Source organism: Oreochromis niloticus, unplaced genomic scaffold (assembly GCF_001858045.2).
Source record: "Oreochromis niloticus isolate F11D_XX unplaced genomic scaffold, O_niloticus_UMD_NMBU tig00001133_pilon, whole genome shotgun sequence".
Taxonomy (NCBI): domain Eukaryota; kingdom Metazoa; phylum Chordata; class Actinopteri; order Cichliformes; family Cichlidae; genus Oreochromis; species Oreochromis niloticus.
The window spans coordinates 1,358-13,493 of record NW_020327320.1 but is presented as its reverse complement, the minus strand read 5'-3'; the positions used below and the strand labels follow the sequence as shown (position 1 = coordinate 13,493).

General features: G+C 41.8%; 1 long non-coding RNA gene across 1 annotated transcript; it reads right to left on the bottom strand.

Moving 5' to 3' along the window:
* Nucleotides 1-2,932: 2,932 nt before the first annotated feature.
* On the bottom strand, nt 2,933-3,794 carry LOC112844743 (uncharacterized). The gene is made up of 3 exons (XR_003217488.1): nt 3,471-3,794; nt 3,096-3,371; nt 2,933-2,947 (listed from the first exon to the last, which is right to left on the bottom strand). It is a non-coding gene; the product is annotated as an uncharacterized LOC112844743 (long non-coding RNA).
* Between the last annotated feature and the right edge of the window lie 8,342 nt (nt 3,795-12,136).

Below are 12,136 nucleotides of genomic sequence, written 5' to 3'. Positions count from 1 at the left end.
TGTTGCAACCACAGGGCCGGGCGAGGCAGGGCCGGGGCTGAAGCTGGACCAGGCGAAGGTGTGGATGAAGACGCAGAGGCCGGACCTGACGGCAGCGCGACCTGACGGCAGCGCGACCTGACGGCAGCGCGACCTGACGGCAGCGCGACCTGACGGCAGCGGTGATGTAGAAGTCGCGGGGGATGAGTCAGTAGGTGGCGGCTGAACAAACTTCCCCGGACCGTCAGCAGAATGAAGATGTGTTTGCTAGGTCCTCCAGGACCCCCAGCAGACGAGGCATGAGGCTGGACGGGCTCCTCGGACCCTCCAGCTGACGATACTTGAGGCTGGCTGGGTTCTCCCGAACCCCCAGCTGACGAAACTTTAGGCTGGACGGGCTCCTCGGGCCCTCCAGATGGAGCAGATGCAGGACCAGAGGCAATTGGGACCCCTGGCTGAGGGTGACGATGAGTGGCTGACTGAGCAGATGACGAAGCTAATGATTCCTCTACTAACTGCGCTACTGACTGGGTTATGGACTGTAACAAAGCTTGCAGAAAATCCGATTGTGGTAGCGACTGAGCTACGGGTGACTGAATTTGCAATGAAAGTGGCGGTGGAGTTGGTGACTGGGCGGCTACCTGGGCTACAGGCGGCTGCTGAGCAGGGGACACTGGGCTACAGGCGGCTGCTGAGCAGGGGACACTGGGCTACAGGCGGCTGCTGAGCAGGGGACACTGGGCTACAGGCGGCTGCTGAGCAGGGGACACTGGACACTGGGCTACAGGCGGCTGCTGAGCAGGGGACACTGGACACTGGGCTACAGGTGGTTGCTGAGCAGAAAACACTGGAGACTTAGCTGAAGGTGGCTGCTGAGCAGGTAACTGAGCTGAAAGCGGACGGGCAGCTGACTGAATAAACATAGCCCCAGAATAAACAGTTCCAGACGAAACAGTCTTAACTCCTGGATCTGAAAGAACATCAGGAGCACAGTCTTTTGAACCAATGGGAAAATAATCGTTCTTAAAACGAGAACTTTTATTTTCCCGAACCGGAGAAACACGAGCTGTAGTGTTCATGAAGCTGGCGTTCGCAGCTTTGGGGGAAAAGGCGAATGAAGGGAGACTCTGTCACTCACCCTAGGCGGTTGTTTGAGATGAATCCCAGGCTCCTGCTGAAGCTGTGAGTGCTGGCGGCGCGCTCGCTGCCTCCCTGTTGAAGATGGAGCGGCGCTGGTGGAATGTGACAAGAGAAGACTCTGCTGTGGCTGCTCCTGCGGTGATGTGGAAACGCTGGGTGAGTCGGGTGGCACAATAATGTTCCCTAACATTTTGTAGAACGCCTGAGCAGGCGTAAGCCGGTTGCTTGCAGGCTCGTAGTAATCCTCCCGGGACCGGCTGGACCGTTTTCTGCGAGACCGCGGAGGAAGCAGAAGAGTGGGCCGAAGGGTAGGCTGCTAGCGAGGAACAGCAGCACGGAGGCCCTCCAAGCGCTAGCCGGGTCCCGTCAAAACGGGAGCTGCGCTTCCACAGTGAGTCCGCTGGATCCATTACTGGTCGCGTCGTTCTGTCAGGGCTCTGTGTGCGGGCAGGTGGAGATGTGGATCCAAGTGCAGGACTCTGAGACGGAAATGTAACTGAAAACCACAGCTTTATTGCTGGCACCAACAAAACAGAAACCAAACATGAAAACACTAACTGGAACACACAGGCAGGATCTGAGGCTACGACGCAACACTGGGTTGAGGAAAACACAGGGCTTAAATACACAGGGTAGTAATGAGGGAATGGGCAACAGAAGGGAGACACAGCTGGGAGAGATGAGGGCTAACGAGACGGGGGAACCAAGCTGCACACACTAACATAAGACAAAGACTTTCACAATAAAACAGGAAACATGAATTACTAAACAAGAACGCAGACTCGACACTGAGAGACAGAAAATAACACATGGAACTCAAACAATACATGAAACCACAAATCCTTAAGCACAGATAAACAGAAACAAGAAACTAATAATAATCATCACTACAAGAGAATAAGAAAACAATCCATGAAGCAGAATTAAACCAAAATATAATAAACTCAAAATACTGGGTCCAACGCACCCAGCACCGTGACATATATTTAAATGAACAATAACAGCAGCTGTTATTTGTGACGTCTTCTTCTAGCGTCCATCTGTAGTCAGTGTTTTTCTTGTATTTGTCAGAGCTGTTAACCTGCCTGCTGACATCTTTGTTTCTTTATTAACTATATTTGACTTTTTTATCTGAACACCTACCTGAGCACTAAACAAAGAGTCTTAACTGTGTAAATCCTGTCTGTGCACTAAGTAAAAATAATCAGTACAAACAGTAACATGAGTTTAAATATCAAAGTAAAAGTATTCAAAGAGAAAATATTTAAAATCTCATAGATGTCTTTTGTTTTTCATGTTATCACATTAAATAAAATTGAGCAATAACAAAAGGAAACAAAGAAATTCAGTTTGGTTTGATCACAGAGAGAAAGGAAAATATTCAGTTCAGTTCTTCTTTTGTGGAGTTTTAATGTACACAGACATCAATGGTTGTCATGGAGATGAGATTTTAATGGTCTAAATGGTGGTGAATAAAAATGATGACCTAACATGAGCTCATTGAGAGGACAGAGAGAAACAAACTGACCTGCAGACCAGACAAACTTTGGTTGACTGTGATCAGTGTGATACTCTGGGTCTCCTCTTCCAGCTCTGCACACATATCCTGCTGTGTGTGTCTGTCCATGAATGATGTAGGAGTCCTGTGCAGTCCCACTGCCATCAGGTAGCAGCTCATAACTGGAGGATTTCTCTGATAGATCAGGAACAGCTTTATACCAGTAGAAGCTCCATCCTGCAGACGGATGTTCAACCTGACAGTTCAGAGTTACTGAGGCTCCAGGACTCAGCCATGATGGAGACACAGTGAGGACAGGACGGGGTTTATCTGTTCAACAAAGATTTTCTCTCAGTGAACATGTAGTACAGTCTCTGAACAGTGAGCTCAGTTTATACAAAGAATAATAATCTCAGTCTATATGAACAGAAACACATTTTACAAAGTGTTCAAACAGCTTAAAGCAAATATGACTTACTGTCAGAAACTGTCAGTGTGACTGAATCACTCCACTCATTTGTGTTATTCTGTGAACTTTTCATTCTGCCCTTACAGCGATAGTTTCCACTGTTGGATGATGAAGCAGATCTAATCCTGTATTCAGTTTGATTTGGAGGTTTTATGGTGCTGTTTGTTTCCCACTCATAATCCCACTCAGTGTCTCCTCCATGGATCTCACATCTGACAGTGATCGTCTCTCCTCTGTATATCTCAGACCAGTTTGGATACAGAGTCACAACAGGCCTGTTTGACACTGTTAATGTTCAAGAAAGTACAATAAAAACACGTGAAAGACAAAAGGTTCAGTTACCATCAGATGTAGTGCTTTGTAGGAAGTTACATTTAAACTCACCAGTTGTGTCAATCCTGACTGACTCACTGTCCTCTGTGTAGTAAACTGGTTCTCCTCTTCCTCCTCTGCAGCTGTAGAGTCCTCCCTCTGAGACACTGATTAGTCCATTTGTCAAAGCTTCATAAGATTTCCCATCTCTGTACCAGTAGTATTTCCATCCAGATGATGATGATGATGATGATGATGATGGGCTCACAGAGCAGGTCAGGGTCACACTGCCCCCTACTGGAACAGCTGTCCTATCAGCTCTCAGTTCAGCCTTTGGTTTCGCTGCAGTTCAGTTTAGAACAAGAACATAAAAGTAAAAATGACTGAATCAGAACAATTTAAAGAACTGCATGGAAATATGTAAATAATCAAATATCATGAAACCTTAATGGTGAAGATAAAACAAACTGTGTCACACATGATTCTATTCTGCATTTTTGTTTTGATGAGAACAGTGACTTTTTAAAATATGTACTTGTGTGTATTTACAGTTAATTACATGTTATGTCCTTGTTTTCTTTACTCAATCTGATGTTGAAGCCTCTGATAGATAAGATGAGACCTAGTAAGTGTGTTTTATATCTTTTGCTGTGGAAGCTGACATTTCCTGTCGCACAGATGTCTTTAGGCCACAATAATAAGCACGGTGAACTTCACCGCTGCCATTACAGGAGGCAGTTTGGATGTGATTTCCAGCTGAGCTGTTAGGAATGCTGGAATAAGACTTCAGTGTTTGTGTTGCAAAACAGATCAGGTTTATTAGCCGAGTTCAGATCTCGGAACTGAAATCTGAGACTGTTGAACCTCGATGGTGATCCAAGCCTAGGAGATCTGAACTTCCACTAAAATCTTCTGTTCCTGCTGGATCAACTCATATTCCAGAGATCAGGAAACTGACTCACACTTCTGAACTGTGGTAGGACTCCACCATAATCTCTGTTACTGCGACACACAGAGGACTTAATCCAAGAACTGATTCCACACCAGACTGTGACTGTGAAAGGTTTTCTCTGTAAATCTGTGGACAGCTGATTTTGTGCTTTCAGTGTTGTAATTCCATTCATAGTGTTGGTGTTGTACTGGTAACTCACTGTGTTACTGATTATAACTAACCAGCCACTCTGCAGGTCTAGTGAGTGAACTGAGTCGACTTAAATTGATCAAAGTTTGAAGAGCAGCTGAAAGAAAGCTGGTTAACCCTGTAGGAGCTAACACAGGTTAACTTGTAGTTAACACAGATAAGAGTTCAAACTAACCTGAACTAGACAGAGAGAGATATTTTTACATATTGTTGTTTAATTTTATTGAAATATTTTATTCTGGTTTTCGGATGCATAAATTAATGTAAACTGGAAACTGGTTGTATATTTCCGTGTCTTCTGTTTCCCACCTACAAGTTCAAAGTTCACCCTGGTCCTGGTATGTATTATTGGTTATTGGTTGGTATTTTATTTTTATTTTAATTTTGTTTTATCTTTAGTGAAGTAGTGAGTTTTTCCATGTACCGTGAATGCACCGCTGCACTGCTCATGTTAACTTTCTTTCACTGCAGCTCTCTGCACGCAGCAAGGTAAATTTCTCTGTATATTGCACTGTCTTAAAAGGGTAAAGAACTCCATGAAACGTAGTTTTGAGCACTGATTTTGTTTTGCAGATGCACGAAACTGCTGTGGTGGGGTGGCTGTAGCTCAGGAGGTAGAGCGGGTCAGCTGCTGATCGGAGGTTGGTGGTTCGATCCCTGGGTCCCCTAGTTTGCATGCCAAATATCCTTGGGCAAGATACTTATGGCGTATGAATGCGTATGATTGATAGTTAGAAAGCACTTAACATATAGATAGTAGTGCTTGTGTGAATGGGTGTGTTGTATAGAGCGCTTTGAGAACTCCAGGAGAGTAGAAAGAACCAGTCCATGTACCATGTGGAACTTGCAATCCTGTAACGTGTTGAGCTACAGAGTTAATGTATTGTGTGAGAAATACATGAACTCTGGTGAGTCTCGAATTGTGCAAATTAAATTGTGATTCACAGTAGAGATGGACCGATCCGATATTACGTATCGGTATCGGTCCCATACTGACGTAATTACTGGATCGGATATCGGAGAGAAATAAAAAATGTAATCCGATCCATTAAATATCAAAAAGCACCTCACAAACTTGCGACATGGCGTAACTCGCCTCATAACTGTAGCACGTTGCAGCAGTGTGCTCATGTGATAGAGCGGCTGTGTGTATTTGTAGCCTCGCTACCAAACCAGCATTTCATCTCCGATGAAGTTATCCCAGAGAGAAGTAAAGCAAGTGTGTAAGTTCATCTCTGAATGTTTGTAAAGCATTCCCACGTTAAGCTTAACAACCGATATATGTAGCGACTGCCTCTTCTCTCTCCCTCCCTCTCCTGCTGCTACTTCAATCATGAAACTGATTAATGATCAGCTGATCGGCTTTTCTGTCGCGAGTCCGTCTCTCTTCTTTGTTTTTGGCCCACTTTGCACCAGAAAGAGGAAACCAGCGGCTGAACAACAGCAGCACGTTTAAGCTTGATAAGCTGTTGTTAGAATTTATTTTATATTACTTTCTACACCAGGATCCTTTCTACGTAGCTGACGGCTGGTAACTGTGCAGGGGCGGATCTAGCAAAGTTTAGCCAGGGGGCGGATAGGGCATGAACAGGGAAAAGGGGCACAAAGACATACTTTTCTTTCTTATTCTCATTTAAAATGTCTAGCTTTAATAAATAATTATCTGAATCTTACACCCAAAGTTTTAATCTGATGTAAATATATAGAAGTCCATTACTGTATATAGTAACTGTTAAGTCTAATATACCCTAGTAAGCTATAGTACTTTTTCCTTTGGGAAGATACCATCTGTGCAGTCTGCAGTTCTGTTGAAGAAGATGTTGAATCTATTTAATTATTCTTGAAAAATAATTTAATTCTGTGCATTTTTTTTCACACTGCATCAAATTCACAGTCCCGTTTCTAACTTATCAAATTTATAAAACTTTATAAAACAGCTTCTATGTGATGTAGAAGCTGTTAACGATGTCTTAGATGTGTTAGCCCTGTGAAAAGTATGCTAGTGTACCCACATGTGCTACCTTTGCAGGCGCAAGTGTTGCATTTTGAGGAGAATTTGATTTTGAGGAAAGAAAAGGTAATTTGAGTGAACAAAATTAATTGCTGCGTGCAAAAATGTATTTCAGTGTTTGCAATTATACACACACACACACACACACACACAATAGCAGCCCCTTTTGCTCTGTTTTTGCATTTGCGTTTGCTCGCAATGTGTTGCTTACGCTTCTCAACATTTCTGCCCTGTGCATTCAACTTCGATATATTTGTGCCACAAAACCAGCCAATCACAGACTTGGATGCAAAATATTCTGATTGGCTGTTTTGTTCTTCAATCAGCTCGAAATAACGAAATGCAATATCCCAGAATGCATTTCGTCCAAAACTCAACGAGGCAGTGAAATATTACTCTTTCTGGATCACAAAACAAACTTTGAGATATTTTCAGGCGAGAATGGTGCTGTGTAAACTTCAAACATCTGCTCGATTTATTAAGACGTCACATATTTGCAACAGTGCTCTAACGTTTTCAGAGATGCCTGTTACCACCAGCTGACCGGCTGGTCAAGGCTCCCGGCACATCGTTTTTTGTAGCTCATTCCCAGTCAATATCTTAAACTCGCCACTCTGCGTTCTTCTGCCACTGCCTCGTTTGAGTTTTGGATGAAATGCATTCTGGGATATTTGCCTGGGTTTAGCTACAGCAGCTAGTGAGCTGATTGGAGACCAAAACAGCCAATCAGAATTTTTGCATCCAAGTCTGTGATTGGTTGGTTTTGTGGCACAAATATAAAAGCATACAGAAAGAGTTGAACGTGCAGGGTAGAAATGTTGAGAGCGCAAGCAACACATTGCAAGCAGGTCCGCGATCTGAGCAAGAGCAAATGCACAAACTGAGCGAGAAGGGCTGCTGTTGTGTGTGTATATGGACAATTGCAAAATTATGGATATGGATAATTGCAAACACTGAAATGAAGCAGCATAATCTTTGTTCATTCAAATTTAGCTTATCTTCGCTCAAAATAAATTTCTCTTCCAAATGCAACACTTGCACTTGCAAAAATCTTTTATACGTGTGCTTAAAATAGTGGCACAAAAATAACGCCATAGCTTACATGTGAGGTTTTAACTAACTCACCATTTGAAACACTTTTTATGGTTTATTCGATTTGCACTGAAATGTATTTTTGTCGTTGGTATATTGGTATTGGCCAGTAGGGATGGGTACCGATATGGGTTCTGACAAAAAATTAAAATATTTACGTTTAAGCACCGGCAGGTTTCAAAAGTAAGGTTTGGCACCGGATAAACCTAAATGATACCCATCCCTATTGGCCAGTAAGAACTGTATAGATGATATCTAAAGAAAAAATATAACACTTAGAGGAAATTGATTTTACTCTTTTTAATCATACAAATGAGATACAGGGAAAATTAGTCGGTAGCAGGGCCTTTTTAGCAATTTCTGGGGTGCTGAAGCAAAATTTCCTTTCCTTTTTTTTTTTTTTTTTACAATATTTGCTGTTTGTTTGACACACTACTAAAAATATAAAAACATACAGTACTTGGTTGAGACGTAATATTTTAACAACAAAAGTATAGATACCCCCCTCTCCCAAATGGTTTGTTCCAGCTCGCCTCTCCCCTACTCTGACTCTAGCGCCCTTTCTGCAAACCGATGGTGGCTGAGACACAGCGGAGCGGAGGTGTGAGTGTCTGGCTTAAAACAGGAATATTAGCTGCATTTAACCATCAGTACTCTTATATAGTTAGGTAGGAGTCAGGCCATGTTTCTTTTAGCTGAAAACATTACACCAGGTAACCTGCAGTGTTGAAAACGTGTTTCCTGACGATGTTTGCTACCCTACAATCCGTCCTGCTCTGTAGTAAAATCAGCGACATTTGACCGTCCTGCTGCTCCCATTGAAATGTATACAGCCTATTTAAAATCTAAAACTTAAAATTGTCTGTAGCCTGCTGTTGTTACCACTGTCCTGTTTGAAATGGATACTAACTAGCTAACTGACTGGGTGCCCATTAACCTTATAACTCCTGTGTGTGTGTGTGTGTGTGTGTGTGTGTGTGTACAGAGAGACAGCAGGTTCATAGGCTCTCTTATGATATCGGGCTCTCTATTGTTTTGGGTCCACGTGCGCTCTCGTGACCAGCGCTCCCGTACCTGCGCTCAACGCAGGGTCACGTAGCCGCTCTCTAAGGCCTTCTGTACTCACTGTTCGTGTTGTTTTCGTTCACGGGAAGAGTCTCGGTATCCCGTCAATCGCCATCCATCCCGAGGGAGCCCAGACGCAAACTTCCGGCCTGGTGACAAAGTAGCACCGGGGCTTTCCGTCAATCACGTTGCGGTGGCGTCCTCTCCCTCTCCTCGCGGTGGATGTGATGTTTTAGGCTCCGCTCGGAGACCAAATAAATGTTGGGTCTAAAGTCAGACCCCGCTGACTCCAGGACTTATTCCCGTGAAAGAAAACAAGGCAACAGCGATCGATCGTTTTCACTTGCAAGGGAGGTATCATCTGTGTCTAACACGAAAATGACCCCGACTCTGACCTCCTCCTGCTGCCTTTTATTGCGAGACAGTTCACACAAACACGTCATAGCAAAGTAACGCCCACTTGGTTCTAAGACATAGGCATTGTATGTATATTGTGAACTTCTGTATGTAAGTAAGATGTGTATGTGTATGTGTGTGTGTGTGTGTGTGTGTGTGTGTGTGTGTACAGAGAGACAGCCAGGTTCATAATGGATATTAGGACGTTTTCAACAAAAAAAGGAGCCACATTCAGGTACAAGTGTAAAATCAAATGATCCATCAATCAAGAATAATGTTGGATCAGTGTTTCAATATTTATATCTTTTATTAGATGTTCATGTGGTTTGGTTATTTGCCTTTTGGTTGAAAGTACACTGAGAGAGACTTCTTGTTAGTGATCTTAATAGTATTTTTTCATATTAATGTAATTTTTTAATCTAATTGAATCTATTTGTGTATGATTGTCAGTCCAAAGAGGGAAGAGGAAAGAGGGAACATGAGGAGAAAGTAGAGGTCAGGAAGAACCAGGTAGAAAACAGGCAGGGAACAGTGACAGCAAAACAGAAACTGTTAAACTGATGAAGAAAAAAACCTGATTTTACTCATACAATCTGGAAGTTGTGTTCTCCTGATATTAAAGCTGTTATACAGAATCTGCAAAACAAACTGTGTTGAAACATTTTTTGAACATAACATTATCATTGATTGGGGAGATTAAATTAATGATATATTTTTATGTGTTTCAGTCACAACTCTACTAAAACCTCAGGTAATAATAGATTGGGCCAACTTTTGACCATCTAGTTGAGTGACTGCCGCAGTACGTACATCACATTTGTGCACTATCAGAAGTGCCAAACGGAGCCCTGGTGGAGTGAGGAGCTGTAAAGAGAAGCAGATGCTCTGTTTATATTCTAAAGATGTTTAAGCTTATTTCAAAGATTCTGTACTGCAGCTTTAAATGTTTTCCACAAGCACACATACACTTATCAGTGTTTCTTAAACTTTTTACAGTGTGTACCACCTGAGAAAAATGTCAGCTCTCCCAAGTATCACTATGAAGCATGAAACTCATAATCTTACAACACAAAATTAGTATTAGTAATTAGTCAAATTAATATCTGCAGTAAGATTCTTTCATACATTGTATACATTGTACCACAGCAAGTTGCCCCAATTTTTTATAATTTTTTTTAATCAATATTTTGTACATTTCAAGGACTCTTCTGTTTTTGGAGTGTATTTTTATGTGTCTGTATTACATTAAACATAAACATAAAAGTGAATCTCTGTCCAAAGAATGCAGTCAGTTTTCTTTTACTCACTGTAAGCATCATTCATTATTCTCCCAGTAATTAAGGTAGAAATTTGCAGACTTGCACAGAGATGGTAAAATTATTATGATGAAAATGGAGACGAAGCTAACAGACGACGAGGACAAGAAGCACCAAGGAGACAGTCAGAGAGAACTCGAAAATAGCGAGCTAACTTCCTGCTAACTTCTAACTTTGTTAAATTTAATACATTTGTTTTCATCAATGCCTGGATGTTAAACGTAACTGTTACACCTGGTAAAGCAGTAACACTGATCATTTATTAAAGATATACAATTTAGACAGTTTTTAACTCTCAGTGATGCTGCAGGGTTCGTTTGACTTTGGGACCTGAAGTGGACGGAGGTTGGAACCAGATTATTCTGCGAGGCTCCTGACTACGGCAGTAATGCTCCGACAATCCACCAAGCAATGCGGCTTCGTAGCTTACCATTTTTTGACAGATGTTTGAGCGCTGTGGACCACATAAAATCGGTTCGAGGTCAGTAAGCACAGCCAGAATTCATATATAAGGCGCACTGTTGATTTCTGAGAAAATTAAAGGATTTTAATAGTGTGTAAAATACAGTATACAGAAGAAATAATATATCGCGATATATTTAACGTTACCGCACATGCTTCAAATTATACCATGATATGGATTTTTGGCCATATCGCCCAGTCCTAACCTGAATTAACAGACCAGCGTGTTCTGACAAACCATCCTACTTTGACAAACCGTCCTACCGTAAGTAGTTTATGCACATTTCTGCTGTCACAGAGTAATTCCAGCACAAATTTAAGTTGGTATGATGGTTTGCCACTTAACTTTGCCCATCAGAGTATGCTTGTAGCTCATAATTATAAAGCTAGGACGGTTTGGCACTTCATTTTACCCGTCAGAGTATTTTTCTGGCTAATATTCACAAAGGCAGGATGGTTCACCACTTAATTTCGTGTTGTGCGCATGCGCAGAAACAAGGATGGTAGGATGGTTTGTCAGGTAGGATGGATTCCAGAACACCGCGTCCAATAAAATGAGTCCATATTGTCGTCTGCAGTTCATAGTTCATTAAGTGAAAAACATGCAGTGTGTGTTGTTCATGAGACCAGACTCTTTAACTCAAACCTGAAACCTCTAAGATTCATTTCAATAATGGACAACATGTACGGCTCAAATTGTGGTCATAAATATTTTGTACTTGTAAATCAAATCCGTATTTGTGAACTGAGTTTGGTTTTGTAACCTTGTAAATCAAAATATGTGAAAATTGTATGTTTGTGCATCTACAGATGAGAATGTGTGTGTGTGTGTGTGTGTGTGTGTGTAAAAAAGATTTGTGTTTGTATAAAAATATTTACACGAGTTACAATTTTTTGTTTAGGTCTGCTTACTGATACAAAGCAAAAACTATTTGTGATTTTATACTACACACAGTAATTTTGACCTGATTTTCTTCCTTTCAGCTGATTGGTTAATGTCATATCAATCACAAATGTAACGATCCAATCAGAAAACAGATGGGTTTGGCTGCTTGGGGTGCTTTACTGAGCTTCAGGTCCTGGAAGGCTAATACAGTTTAGTGATGTGCGATACCACTGATTTCCTTTCCGATCTGATACCAAGTAAATTCAGGGTGGTATCGACGATACTGATCCGATACTGATAGTTTGTACAAAAACTTAATGTTTCATTGTATTTCATAATACAATATTTAATTGTATTATGTAATTGAAA